We start from the raw sequence: 15,709 nt of genomic DNA on the forward strand, positions 1-15,709 counted from the left end.
GCACCAGCAGGGACAGTGATGAGGGTAGTAGTATCTGCTCCCACAGTGTCCGCACCTGTAAAAATAAGAATAAAATAATAAAATCCATGTACTCCATCCATCTCCTAAATGTCCCCTGCTGTAATCCATGTGAACGCTGCTGCCGAGGAGCCGGGGAGAATGAGCAGCTCCGGAGATGCGCTCAGTGAGTGACAGGACACCGCTCCTGAGCTGCAGCTCCGGAGAGGCTCATTCTCCCCGGCATCAGCAGTCGCATGGATACAGCGGGGGATACCTAGGAGAGGTGAGTACATGGATTTTATTATTTTATTCTTATTTTACAGGTGGGGACACTACGGGAGCAGACTACCAGTGCCGTCATCATTGTCCCTGCTGGTGCTGATCACAGCGCCGGCAGGGTACCATGATGAGGGCAGTGTTCAGCACCGATGCTTGGGAACAGAGCTACTATAGCGTTGATTCCCAGGCACCATCCGTGTAATCCTGATGCGGCACACGGTTCACACACTCGGACACACAGGACATGGATATCTACGGTACCATTTTTTCCAGTACCGGAGATACGCGGACGTGTGAAACTGGCCTACGGCTATGTTCACACATTGCGTTTTTGCTGTGTTTTTTTTCTGCAGCAAAACCTGATCTCTTGCCAAGATGTTGGTTCAGGATTTTTCTTGATTTTTTGCTTGTTTCTGGTGCATTTTTTTCACTGTCCTTTTGTCTCTTTATGCATGTACATAAAGTTCAGTGGAAAAAAAAATCTCATTCTGGTTTTGGCACAAAAAGCACTGAAAAAAAACCCGCTGAAAAACCGGATACCTGCGTTTTTGGTGCGTTTTTTTCACCACCCTTTACTTCCAATGGGTGAAAAAACGCTGAAAAAAGTGACATGCTCTATTTTGCCAAAAAAACATGCAAAGCTCAAAATCCTCAACAAAAAAAAACAACAAAACAAGGTGTGTGCATGAGATTTCAGGAATCTCATAGACTTTGCTGGAACTGTAAAACACAGCTGAAAATTTGCATAAAAAAAGCATAGCCTAAAGCTGAGAACTGCTGATCATGCGAGTTTCTGTCCCTTACAATCTGATGCTGATGACGTATGCTTAGGGTGCTTTCTAGCCCTGAGCGAACATGCTCGGATCCGAGCGATTCCACCCGCTGCTGTTAGTAGCACATGACAGTTAATCAGATCAGCTGTCACGTGCCTGAAAAGGTGCGGGCTCATTGCCGGAGCCCGCCCTCAAGGAGGGAATGCGATCTTGGACATACTCATACGTCCAAGGTCATAAAGGGGTTAAAGCGTAATCGTCGTTATAATTTCTATTTCATAAATCAATAATACACATGAAAATAAGCAGCTTTGTAATGTAGCTTATCTTCTATCGCTGTAATCGCACCAACAATGGGCAGCATGTATCCGGCACTAGGAGATGGCATGTATGACTGAAAGGCTGCAGCGATCCAGAAAAAAATCACACGCTGCCAGGAGCGAGCCGGGCAGCACACTAGAGGGACAGGTGGCCCCGGTGGCTTCTCCCTGCCGCTGCCCTGGATTGCCAGGTCTCACTCGCAGAAGCCGCCGGGCACCCACCTGCCGGACTAGTCTGCCACGGTGTCATGGGCACTTTAACCTTAAAGTGTGGCACCAAATCACTAGGATTAGGAACTGGGGCACCAATTTGATAGACACCATGGGCTGGAAAAACAAACAGCATTATCAGTAGACACGGACATATGGCTTACAGAAAAGGGAAAACAAAAACAGAAACGCAGCAGTTTGAGGGAAGCCCACATCCTGCATGCGGCTCTAGGCGGCGCTCTCCATCACCTGTGCTGCTGTCACACTGACGATCTGTTCTACACAGCGAGAGAAATAAGTAGAGCCAACCAATCAGCATTCCTCTTTCATATCGTAGTCTACATTAGTAAAATGAAAGCTAGAGTGTGATTGGTTGCTACTGGCAACTGTTTCTCTGCGTTCTATTGGTCCAGGAGGCGGCCGTTCTCACCTTGCCGTGCTCCGCCCCTCACCGCCCGCAGTGCTGTCCGCCTCCCCGTGTTGTCAGCACGTTACTCCTCCCTCCAGTCCTCTCTATGGTGTCTCCTCCTTCTGCTGCTCTCCCGCCTGCCTCACTGTCTTCATCTCCTGTCACTTTCCGTCGCTCTCAGGCTCCGGGCCTCGCACCCACCATGGGCCTCAGGTGATAAACCGAGACGGCCGCCGGATTCAGCGGGCGGAGAGCAGAGCTACCGGAGAGCGTGGATTCCCGGGCCTGACCGCCCGCCGCACCGGGGGCCTGACACCGGGTGAGTCCGCTGTATATGACGGTCCCGGCCGGCGGGGGCGCTGTGTACGGATATGACATGTGCCGCTGGCCGCCGCCGCTGTCTCTTCCGCCACAGTCCCGGCTGTCACTGGTGTCACCCACGTGCTGTGGCCGCACTCACTGCGGGATCTGCTTTTCTGCCTTTGGTCCAGCTATAACTGGAAAGTGCCGCCACCTGCGGGGGCAGAGCAGCCATCAGTGACGTAACGGGATCGCTGCTGACGTCATCACAGCACTGCTCATCACCATGTCCTGCAGGGGAGTATTGGGAATCACTGGGGCGCCCCCAATCCCCGGTGATGTAACGCCTGGTGGGGTCTTCTGCTGGAGACCGAGCACCATTTCTTTATAAGAGGGGAGAGCTCAGTCTCCCTACATCACTGGCTGATGACCCCCATGTCATACTGTCAGCCCCCTGAAATGGAAGAAAACAGTTGTGACCCCAACATATCCATTCACCTGACACAGGCAACTGAGTTGTTTTTGTGACCTTTGGGCTGAGTGACCTCACTCCATCGCTGTCCGTCTTATCTGCCGGGCACAGCCGCTTAGTCTGCCCAAGTATTGAATCCAGCAAGACAGACACACGATGGACAGGAGGCCAAAGCGAGTGAGACCCATCTGTTAGACTCTGCCCCAATCACGTGATGATATCGGGTAATATCTGAACACCACTTTACGCTATTTATACAGAGCCCCTCAGTGATATGGCTGCCTGTCTTTGGGATCTCTCTTTTATATATACTTAAATTTGTTTTGTACTAAAAATCACTATTATATATGGGTTTCATTAAAAATGTTGCACCATTTGGCTTTTCCAGGCTGTTTCCCTGCACATTCAACATTGTGATCAGTGATCATAGATCAGCTGAGAGGAGCTCAGAAAAAGACAGTTAAGAGGTAGCAACTCGCTGATGACCTGTCAGTTATACAAAGGCTGTAGAAGGCAAACTGTGCCCAATTTTTCTTAATAAATCCCAATTGCAAAAAATAATTTTAGCCCAAAGTAAATGTGTTTAAATGAAAGACAGTTCCCAAACCTGGACAACCCCTTTTATGAAAACTATACCATGATGTGCACCCTCCCTAAGTTAGACCCTGTTCTTATGACGCTTGTGACTACCACTTTGTGTGTATTCTGGGAAGGTCTCCCGATGTCCAGACGGAGCGTCTCCATGGGGCTCTGCGAGGCTGGAGCGTTGCTGGAGCATCTCTATGGGGCTCTGCGAGGCTGGAGCGTTGCTGGAGCGTCTCTATGGGGCTCTGCGAGGCTGGAGCGTTGCTGGAGCGTCTCTATGGGGCTCTGCGAGGCTGGAGCGTCTCTATGGGGCTCTGCGAGGCTGGAGCGTTGCTGGAGCGTCTCTATGGGGCTCTGCGAGGCTGGAGCGTTGCTGGAGCGTCTCTATGGGGCTCTGCGAGGCTGGAGCGTTGCTGGAGCGTCTCCATGGGGCTCTGCGAGGCTGGAGCGTCTCCATGGGGCTCTGCGAGGCTGGAGCGTCTCCATGGGGCTCTGCGAGGCTGGAGCGTCTCCATGGGGCTCTGCGAGGCTGGAGCGTCTCCATGGGGCTCTGCGAGGCTGGAGCGTCTCCATGGGGCTCTGCGAGGCTGGAGCGTCTCCATGGGGCAGCTATACAATAGTATTCTGCAGACAATAAAGTAGAAGACCTAATAGACTATACTACCACATAAAATATATAGCAAGAATCGCGGTATACATCTGTGTTTTCAATAAGACACCGTGGGTGATGTATAGCACCTGTCGTAGGCCCAGGTTTAATGTAAATTTGGCATCTATTCCAGGTGATAGTGTGACACGTAAGCTGTGCTCATATCTGCTGCTCTGGTCTCCACACTATGGTCACAGGAAAGTTGGAAGTGGATTTTTGACAGGAGGATAACCCAAGTGCTTGCGCTTACAGGTGTATGGAGCTTACGCTCATCAGCATATACAAGCTGTGCCTCCTCCCCCAACGCGCACACAGCCCGCCTCGTAGTCTATGACAATACCCAGCTGATGGCGCCTCCTCCTTGCTGACTGCAGCGATTCCTGTGGACGACATCAATCAGGATACAAACTGTCATCTCCCAGCCTGCAGGATTACGACGAGGCTGATGGCAAACCCCTGCATCTCTCTACTACCTTTTAGGTCACAAAACTTCTTGTTTTTGTTCTCAGCTGTATGGGTATAAGCTGAAGTTCTGCTTTGTCACTATGGATTTATCCTTTGACCAGAGATTTCATTCCCTTTATGGCAGTTTACTGTTAATGAGTGAGATAATCTGTGGAATTGCCTCTTATCAACGCTCTCCCCTACCCACACTGCATTTCTGCCTGATATCAGGAGCCATTTCTGTGGAAGATAAGACAGCATTCATTCATTTGTGCAGGTTGGACTTTGTTCTGGCCCCCATACACATCAGAGTACAGTCGGCCGATCATCTGCTATATACGGTGGTCTGCGGGGAGATCGGGCACCTAATATTGTAGTGACAGATTGTTTTATTGGGGAGGTAAATGGCTACTGGAGAAACCTGTCACACTGAAAACACACTAAGCTTTCCTATGTATAGGGCATTTGTAGGCTGACAGCTATCTTGTGTATGGGCTCCTTAAAGGGGTTGTCCACTACATTTACATTGATGATCAACCTATGAATTGGTCATCAATATCAGTGGAGGATTTTGACAACAGACAACAAGTATTCTCCCCTTTCACAGTGTCCAGAGTGAAACGACGCAGCTCCATCACACTATTTAGTGGTCATTTCAAGTCAGTTCCTATTGAAAAGAATAGGGATGATGTGCGGTAGCTATTAGTGGCCACCGAACAATGCGACGAAGCGGTGCCGTTCTGCTCCGTACATCTGATGGAGGTGATAACTGTTGATCGGTGGGGTACCGGAAGTTGGACCTCAACTGATTTTATACTGATGAGCTATCCTAACGATAGGTCGTTAATATGAAAGTAGTGGACAAACACTTCAACATGTGGAATTCTTCTTTTTCCAATAGCTGAGCTCTGTAGATCTTTTGCTTTTTGTACAGAGTGGTTATAGGGCGACTATAGTGGTTGACGTGGCTCTTGTACTTGTTGGCTGCATGCTCCATCATATATGTTAAAGGGGTTGTCCGGTCCAAATTGATCAGTATGCAGTCTCTCTGTGTGACTGCAGACGAATTGCCCCCTGACCCCAGCACTTGCTCTGTGGGGATTTGCCGGTTTCTGACTCGGGACCGGCGGATATTTCAGTTATACATACTCCTGGCCAATGGGTGCGGCCTTGCTTTCATACACTTTTTTTGGAGCAAGGTCACGCCCACTGGCCGGCCGCGTCACTGGCGGGCTCGCTCAATACAAGTGTATGGAGCGAGGCCACACCCACTAGACAGCTTCTGCCCAGGAGTATGTATAACGCATAGATATCCTCCAGTCCCAGGTGAAAAACTAGCGAATCCCTGCTAGGCCCAGTGTGTGTGCTTGGGGGATTTAGAAGTCTGCAGTTACACAGAGCGACTTCAGACTTAACGATTTGGACCGCACAATCCCTTTAAGTCTTACCAGATGTCTCTGCAGGTATTCTGCTCTGTGAGCATTGCTTCTGGGGGAGAATAGCTCAGTACATACATCACTTGGTGGAGGACGACACCTCTGTTTACTGGGCTTTGCATACTGCGCATAGGCTCTAATACAGAAGAGAATAAATTGGGTACTGCACCAAAATCATCTGCCTTTAACGAGTGTTCCTACAGCATCTTCCTAATATATAACCCTGAATCCTATTATTCACATGTAACATTTATTTTTCTCGCTTATATAGCAACAATTCCACACCACTGTCCCCATTGGGCTCACAATCTAAGTTCCCTATCAGTATGTCTTTGCGTTGGTTTCCTCCAGTTTCCTCCTACACCCAAGAACGGGGAGAACATACAAACAGATGCAGATGTCTTGGTGGGATTTGGACCCCTGCAAGGCTTCAGTGCTGCCCCTGTGTTCACATATTTTGTAGATGGTGATTGGTTCCATGGATGGCGGTTGGCACACATTATAGGGCTAATTGGTTGTTTAAACATGACCCCATCATGATGTGCCCCCTGCACACTGGTCTCTCCATAGATGCACATTTTGTGCCCTACAGAGGGCATACTTAGTCATTAAAGGGTCATTCTGGTAATGGGATGTCACAATAATTTACATTAATTTCTGGTGGCAAGTGCAAAGATGTGTAGAATGAATGAACCGTAGCAAGTTCAGCAGTAGATCATGTTCTCTCCTGTATAAATTGTACAGGAATGGCATTTTGTAACCCTCCCCCAACCATGTGCAGGCGCTTTTGTGCTGATTAAATCCATATCTTGATTGTAGAAATCCGTTTTGCATATTCAGAGAAAATCCATCTTTGAAATCATATGCAAATGAGCTGCAAGTGCTTCAGGGTGGGACATTGCACTTGCAGCTCTCCTGCCCTCCCTCCCTATTCCCAGCTCGCCTCCTGTGTCTGACAGGTCACTTTTGATTCAGTCACCTGTCAGTCAGACACATGAGGGAGCATTCATCTAATCTGTAGTAAGGGGATATGGCAGTCTTCTGACTGTTACTGGGTATGTGTGGCACGCATATTATATATGACAAATCGACCATGTCATGTCAATTTTTACCAGATAATGCCAGTGTGATTTATGTGCTAGCACTTGGACCTCATTCTGACGTCTGCCTTTCACGTACATATTCTTCTGTTTTATTCCTCTTATTGAAAACGTATCATTATAGTCTATGGGGCTTGATGAGATGTATGTGTTTTTGGCTCAGAGACCTGTCTGAGTGCATGAATATCAGTGATGGCATCTATGTACTGTCTGGTTTTTAGCATTGTAATGGGTAGGAGAAGTTTTGATATTTTATTTATATTTTTTTGTATACAAGAAAAGCACAAATAGTTATAAGGGACACACTGGTCAAATACTTTCTCATACAAGGAAGAAGCAGCTCTGAATTTGTCTTAGATGTATGAGGCTTTTTTAGGTTACTTGGGCTGAATTGCCTTCCTATAGTCATCATGCCAGGTTTATCAATGCTCAAATTCTAAGTCTGTCATTGCTTTTTTACACTGCAAGATTACCGTGAATGAGCTTTCCTAGTAACACTCGTTTCATGACAATCGCACTAAACAGGCTTCCGACCACTCTGTGAACAAGCAAGACGCTGGTGCCGGTGAAATGATCCTCTGTGCTGCACAAAATATTGTTCTCGGCAGCTCACTGTGTTGTATAAACAGGACTTGTGCTTCCGATAACTATGGCAGCCTCATGGCACGTCAGAAAATCAGTCTGTCTTTTCATATGGGATATTAAAGAGGTTATCCAGGACTACTTACTTTTGTTTACTATGGTCCTAAGAACTTACAGGCAGGTTGCTGCTAATTACCTGCTTGTTGTGCCCAGCGCCAATCTCTCCCGACAGATCTTTCACAGATCGCCCCTGCCGGCGATTCAGCGGCTTCCGCTGACGTTACCTCGGCAGAGCAGCAGCTTCTCTTCCACTCTGCTCTGTTGACATGTCATGACTTTTGATGTCAGACTGAAGGAAAGCTGGTTCCCCACTGCCTGTCGACAGAGCAGCCTGGAAGAAGAGCTGCTCTGTTAAGGTGGAGCAGCTGATCGCTGGTAGGAGCGAGGGATTTCTAGGTCCATGCTTAGCAGGACTCTGGATGGCCATGCCGTGTCTGCTCCCTATATGTTCTCTGTGACTTGTAGAGAGCTCTGAATATTATTGCATGGTCTCCAATCATTCCCTACCTTTATATTTACATCTATAACCTAAGGTATGTGATTTTATTTCCCTTGCAATAGGTTTTGTGTGGAAGCTGTCAGATGTTTTTCTTGGTCTGCTTATCGTTTCATACTCTTCTTTCTCCACCTGTCACTGAAGGGATAAAACAACTGCTGATTTTATGCCATGTAAAACTTTGTAGGCGATTGTTTTTCGTGCTGTGAAGTATCGGTGCTCTGTGCCTCTTATCTACAGTCTAGCAGCGCTCTATTTTTTTTGCTATGTCTTGTACAAAGCTGTCTTATGTATGGCTTTAAAGGGCTATTTACACAAGGCATTGATTGCCGCTACTTGCCTTGCCAATCATTTTTCAGCGATAGAAAGGCTAATGATAAAGCACTAGTTTGTTGGTTGCAAGAGGACTTTTGAAGCGCCACCTTTTACAGTGGCCCTTTAAGAGCAGATCATCCTTAGCTGTCAGGCAATGGCTGCAGACTAATAAAGTTCCTCTCTGGACTTTCTCCTGCCACCTATAGACAATGAATGGAGCACATGGCATGGCGTTGGCACCTTAGAGCCATGTTCTTGAAATAGGTGGCTGCTGCAACGCACTATAGATAGGTGATAACTTTAAAGAGTAACCATTGTTTTCCCTTTTTTTTTTTTTTTCAATAATACATGTGAAAATAGATTTGTGTAATATATCTTATTAGAGAAATCTTCTTTCTACTCCTGGACTGATCATTCTCAAAAGTAACAGGTTAAATTTGTTATCAATGACTATAGACTTTCCCATTAATGATGTAGGAGATGGGCGCTCATAAAGTTCTATAGAGAACTGTAAGTGTCTTTTTAGGAGAACGTTCAGCAGAATGTCTGTATCAGCCTCTAGCTTCCTCCTCTTTCTACCTCCATAGAATTGTAAAAGCACCAACTGCCATTTCCTATCTCAGTAATGGGAAAATGTATCTTCACTGTAAACAGATTTTACCCTTGAATTGACAATAAATGATCAGTTCAGTAGAAGAAAGAAGCAGAGTTCTCTGAGATATATTACAAAGTTGCTTATTTTCATGTGTACTATCGATTTATAAATAACAATTAAAACAACGGTTACTCTTTAAATCTTACGGTTGTCCCTTTTATAAGGGCTTGTCACCAGGTCAAAAGTAGCCACTTTTTTCTTATTTTATTCCTGCTGCTCCCCTGAACAATCCATTTTTGATTTTAAATCAATCATATGGTTTAGGCGATATGGGCCTTTTTATTTAATGCTGTTTTTATGGTTCTTACAAGAGGGCATTGCTTACAGAATACTAATACAGAGCAGCCTAAAGACATATCCTCTGAGGATCCTGTGGGCCACGCAACCATGTAAAGACCATACTAATTAGCAGAAAATAAAAAGGCTCCTATATCTGGAACCCTATGGCGGATTTAAAAAAAAATAAAATTAAAAATGCAAAATTCAGAAGCAGTGGGGAGCAAAAACTGGCTACTTTACCCCGTGACAGGTCCTTGAAGTATAAATTTCAAAATTAAAAGATTTGGATAAAAAACGTGTTGTATATAATAATTGAATCCTTTGTGTTATCTTCTACTACTCTATCTGAAATGAGCAAATTCCTTGGATTTTAAGTTCCCCATAATCTGCATACTGTCACGTCTTGACCACTAGAGGGAGTGGGAGGATTTGTGGTATGAATGAGGTAAAGCCTACTCAGGGGTTTGCGGTATACTAACCTTATGATGGCTTTGTTTTTTCTTTGCTGCTATCACAACCGTGTTAGCTGTTTATTCCAGCAGTAAAGGTTGATGACTGGGCGGACAACCATTGCCCATGTAAACATGTTCCTCGATCCAATGACAAACGTTGTGCAGATAAAAGAAAAACTATGATCTTACTAATGACCTCCTGACCACTTGCAGCGCCTGTAATTGCTCCATATAAATGGAGCTAGACGAGTGCCGATTGCTTGTTTTTTTTTTCTTGAAAATTTGCAGTAGTTTTAAACGGAAACTCTGCCTGTGCTCCATTGCGTGCTGTAATACATAGGTATCCTGTTCTAGGATGGCTTATAAGTGAGCATATGCCTGCTGTATGGTGGCACATGAAGTGTCTATGGCTCAAAAATTCTGATTTAGGTACTGTGTGTGATGCTGTATGGTTTCTCATGTAATGAATATATATTTTGTGGCTTGCTAGGCAATAGTTTGTGTATTTTTTAAACTCTATAGCTGCCACCTCTGGATTTTGATGTCCTTATGTAAGAAAGTTGTGTCACTGATCATACTGTAGGAGGTGTATTCAGGCTTGAGCAAGATAATAAAGGTCAGGTTGCAGGATCAGCAAGAAGGTTATATGTATGTCTAATATACATATATATATGTGTGTATATATTTTTCTAATTCATAAACGGTTACAAATCAATAAGCAAATGAGAGAGAACACAAGACTAGAAGTGGTGGACATCAAATCTCACCTTGGTTGAACCTATTTAGGATCACAAAGTTTGGAGTTTATCACTGAAAGTCTAGGTGGCTTGCACTTGTCTCCTATATCAGCTGTAAGGTTTCCAAGAGTTTAGGCAGGGAATGTCAGTATTTGCAGCAGATTTTTCTGCAGCTAAGACCAGTGTGTTCTCAGTAAAAATGCTGTGTGATACTTTTATATGCATCTTTTTTTCTATTCATTTGAATGGATTAAAAGCACTGAAAGAGTTGACATGTTGCAGATTTGAAAACCTCTTCACAATTACTTTTGCACATGCTCATTAGATGCTTCAGTAGAAAGGATGTGGTCAGTGTCTGTTTATTGTGGCTAATGTACATGTGCTGTTTAATCTAAAAATTCCCCAGTGTCCAGTGTGACAATTTCAAGAATTCTATTTTTGGGGGGTTTGTTGCATGAACCATGTCTGCAAACTGAAGCATTTGTCATTTTTCCTCTTTAGGGCTGTTGCTTCATTCATAGACATTTGTTCACTGCCTTTCTACCAGTTACTTGCATTCTTGCTTGTTTTGGGTATTTTCAGGCACGTAATATACATGATCTGTTTGCACTGCACTTTATTTTGTATTTCTGCGGCTTTGTGCAATTGTCTCTTTGCGGTTCACCCCGTTGTCTTGTTTCTGTGCTTGTCTGGGTTTAATCAATCAGGTTCTGAATAAAGTGAATGATGCACTGTTTATGGTCAGTCCCGCACATTACTCTATATTGCTGGCAATTTATTCTTCCTGCTTCAGACACACAATCATTACTTCATTGGTTGTGGTTTATACACTTTTGTAGTGTTGTCTGTGTTTTTTTTTTTTTTTTTTTTTTTTTACTTTTAATAGATTGTGATATGGAAATAAAAACTGTTGGCAAAATGGAAAGAGAACCCTTTTATCCCAAACCCTGAGCTAAACAATAGGTAACTTTCTGATGCTGGCTTCCCTATATCACTTTAATGTATAGAAGCGTTAAGGCTGTGCGCCAGCGGCACCGAGTGAGCAACTGTTGGGTGACTTGTCGGTCATTACAATGTCCACATATAGCTCTGTCTGTGCTGAAGATGGGACAGATACTGCAGATCATGTGGACCTTGTGTACTGTACCGAGAGTCGGTAAAAGCAGCTTAGCAGCAGATAAACCTTGTTATTTCCTATACACATGACCGATCAATGACAAAGCAAGGATCTCTAGACGGAGCAAAGGTGAAGAAAATCTAAGTAATCGCTGCAGCCGCTAATAGAGCAATTATGTGTTATTCTAACTGATACTTAAGATGGCGATCAGAGCAGTAGAACTACATGGAGGTCGGGGAGACCTGATGCTATAACTAAGATAGTGTTGTTTTTTTTTCTCTTTTCTCAGATTGATTCTAGAGCTGGTTATAGACATGAGATCTGAAGAAGACAATAAATGGCCTACATGGTGGTCATACAACTGTTTTTTTTAGGCAGATGCCCCCTGTCCCATTCATGAACAGAGTCAGATTCTAGAAGCAGGAAGAATTGCAGTTTATTGAACTAGAAATTAAGCAAGGGCCAGCTTTTTTTTTTTTTTCTTTTTAAGAGAATCTGTCAGCAGGCTTTTGCTATGTAATCTGAGAGCAACATTATGTTGGGGTCAGAGACCCTGATTCCAGCAATATGTCACTTACTAGGATGTGTTTTGCTGTTATAATAAAATCACTGTTTTATCACCAGGAGGAGGACTAGGTTTCTCATGCCTGCTGGTCCAGTCATACCTCCACCACTGAGTGGCTGCTTTCTGTGTATGTGGTATATTGACAGAAAGCTGCTAATCAGTGGTATGGACAGGATATACAGAATTCTCCATTATGAGGTCTGCCAGATCTGCAGCAGAGAAAACTGATTGTATCACCCAGTAAACTAAGTGATACATCACTGGAATCAGGCTCTCTGTCTTTACGTCATACTGCTGAGGATTTCCTTTAAAAGAATCCAACATGATAGATCTGTGGTTACAGTATCTGAGGCTGGACTTTCTGGGATATGATCCAACAATAAAAGTTGCTTTAACACACATAGGAACCATTGTCTGTGCCATGAAGGATGTGTTGGAGATGCAGAATTAGGGCTGGGAATGGTAATTGGGGAACTTTGGGAAGGCTCAGGAGGCCTGGCAGGTTCCCTTTTATGTTCAGCACCACTTTTGACTATGGGTTTGCTGTGTCTGCAGATTATTTTCTTTTCGTAGCAAATTTTACTTCTGCAAAACTGTTCTTCTTGGTCCTAGAAGTAGTTAATAAACTTCCTTTTTACAGTGTCCTCAGCAAGGAAAAAGAAGCTCATCTAGTAATTAAAGACTCACTCCCAGGAAGCAAAAACATATTCCGTTAATTTTTAGTAATATGTATATAGTATAATGTGGCTGTGTTTAGATACCTCACGGTCCCCATCTTCTCTAGTTTCCAGCAAGGTTCTGATAATTTTCTGTACCACATGGCTGCTATTCAGCTTATCCAGCTCCCGCTGTGTTGTGTAATCTGGAATTACTCTCTTAACGTACCGTAAGTCTATGTGAGCCTCTGAGTCGCATAGGCTTACATTGGGAAACCAACTACCAGTCCGTGCAGGAGATGCGGTGTGAGCTGGCTAAGCCGAACAGCGGCCACTGGAGAAGACGGCAACCAGACATATTCAGTCAGTCACACTGCAATATATACTTAATGCTATGGTGTTTAGGAATACTTTTTCTGAGCGTGCTTCTTTATCTGTGAGTACATATATTCTATAGGGCGGGGTGCTCAAAAAATAAAGGGAACACTCAACATCCTAGATCTGAATGAATGAAATATTCTCATTGAATACTTTGTTCTGTACAAAGTTGAATGTGCTGACAACAAAATCACACAAAAATCATCAATGGAAATCAAATTTATTAACCAATGGAAAAACACACTACAGGCTGATCCAACTTTGATGTAATGTCCTTAAAACAAGTCAAAATGAGGCTCAGTATTGTGTGTGGCCTCCACATGCCTGTATGACCTCCCTACACCGCCTGGGCATGCTCCTGATGAGGTTGTGGATGGTTTCCTGTGGGAACTTCTCCCAGACCTGGACTAAAGCATCCGCCAACTCCTGGACAGTCTGTGGTGCAACGTTGGTGGATGGAGCGAGACATGATGTCCCAGATGTGCTCAATCGGATTCAGGTCTGGGGAACGGGCGGGCCAGTCCATAGCTTCAATGCCTTCATCTTGCAGGAATTGCTGACACACTCCAGCCACGTGAGGTCTGGCATTGTCCTGCATTAGGAGGAACCCAGGGCCAACCACACCAGCATATGGTCTCACAAGGGGTCTGAGGATCTCATCTCGGTACCTAATGTCAGTCAGGCTACCTCTGGCGAGCACATGGAGGGCTGTGTGGTCCACCAAAGAAATGCCACCCCACACCATTACTGACCCACTGCCAAACCGGTCATGCTGAAGGATGTTGCAGGCAGCAGATCGCTCTCCACGGCGTCTCCAGACTCTGTCACGTCTGTCACATGTGCTCAGTGTGAACCTGCTTTCATCTGTGAAGAGCACAGGGTGCCAGTGGCGACTTTGCCAATCCTGGTGTTCTGTGGCAAATGCCAAGCGTCCTGCAGGATGTTGGGCTGTGAGCACAACCTCCATCTGTGGATGTCAGGCCCTCATACCACCCTCATGGAGTCGGTTTCTAACCGTTTGTGCAGACACATGCACATTTGTGGCCTGCTGGAGGTCATTTTGCAGGGCTCTGGCAGTGCTCCTCCTGTTCCTCCTTGCACAAAGGCAGAGGTAGCAGTCCTGCTGCTGGGTTGTTGCCCTCCTACGGCCCCCTCCACGTCCCCTGGTGTACTGGTCTGTTTCCTGGTAGCGCCTCCAGCCTCTGGACACTACGCTGACAGACACAGCAAACCTTCTTGCCACAGCTCGCATTGATGTGCCATCCTGGATGAGCTGCACTACCTGAGCAACTTCTGTGGGTTGTAGAGTCCGTCTCATGCTACCACGAGTATGAAAGCACAACCAACATTTAAAAGTGACCAAAACATCAGCCAGAAAGCATTGGTACTGAGATGGGGTCTGTGGTCCCCACCTGCAGAACCACTCCTTTGAGTGTGTCTTGATAATTGCCAATAATTTCCATTTAATGTCTATTCCATTTGCACAACAGCATGTGAAATTGATTGTCAATCAGTGTTGCTTCCTAAGTGAACAGTTTGATTTCACAGAAGTTTGATTTACTTGGAGTTATATTCTGTTGTTTAAGTGTTCCCTTTATTTTTTTGAGCAGTGTATATCTACAACATGTGATTACTGGCTCCTAGAGCCGATGAAGATTTGTCCAGGCCTGACCTAAGGAAATTGCAGTCCCCTGGAAAGGAGTCTTGCGTATATTGTAACCATTCTAATGAATGGCCTCTTCCATGTAAAATGAGAAAAGGCTTGCTCCGCCAAAAAGAGACCGGTACCCAAACAGGCACTAGGGCATCTGTTTCTCAGCACAGCTATTGTGTGCTTTCTTGCATCACCCATGTCATCTAGTCGCAACATCTGATGGCCATCTTTAGAAACAAAGAGCCTCTGACACTTGGCTTTTGGGAATAAATCCTGCCTGCTGTCTGCAACCTCTTTTTTTTGTTCCTTTTGCCACCCTGTTTTGCTCTGAAATGGGACTTGGGCTCTGTTCGCATTTCCAGTTGTCCTCCATTAGTAACGGATCCAGTGTTCGAAAATACAAATGGAGCTAAAATGTAAAATACGGTTACTTATGTGAGGGGCTCTGTTATGACACCTCAGTGACTCTGCCAATGTGACAAGGAACCCGCAAACCATAACAACCAAATCTGCACTATAATATGATATCATTCCCTTCTGAGCTTTGCACTGTGCTTCAAATGTAGTTTCAACCACATATGGGGTATCGGCGTACTCGAGAGAAAAAAATGTACACCATAAAATCTACACCTCTAAATTAATTCATTTAGGGGTGCAGTGGTCATATTGACACCACATTTGCCTCACAGAATTTTATACCATTGGGCGATTTAGATAAAATTATTTTATTGTTTCCACAAAAATGTTGTTTTAGCCCCAGATTTTACATTTTTACATGGGAAAATT

At 44.9% G+C, this 15,709-nt stretch overlaps 1 protein-coding gene across 2 annotated transcripts in view; it reads left to right on the plus strand.

The window, feature by feature from the left end:
* The first annotated feature begins 2,046 nt into the window (after positions 1-2,046).
* Positions 2,047-15,709, plus strand: part of ATP13A3 (ATPase 13A3) — a 117,409-nt gene continuing 103,746 nt past the window's right edge. Inside the window, exon 1 of one of the 2 annotated variants that reach the window (XM_073675053.1) lies at positions 2,047-2,310. The gene's annotated coding sequence lies outside the window, so the exon portion shown is untranslated. The remainder of the gene's footprint in view (positions 2,311-15,709) is intronic. The other variant, XM_073675054.1, reaches the window with a different exon arrangement.

This window comes from Phyllobates terribilis, unplaced genomic scaffold (assembly GCF_046119375.1).
Source record: "Phyllobates terribilis strain yellow unplaced genomic scaffold, ASM4611937v1 Scaffold_3__8_contigs__length_932513732, whole genome shotgun sequence".
In the NCBI taxonomy this organism is placed as follows: Eukaryota; Metazoa; Chordata; class Amphibia; order Anura; family Dendrobatidae; genus Phyllobates; species Phyllobates terribilis.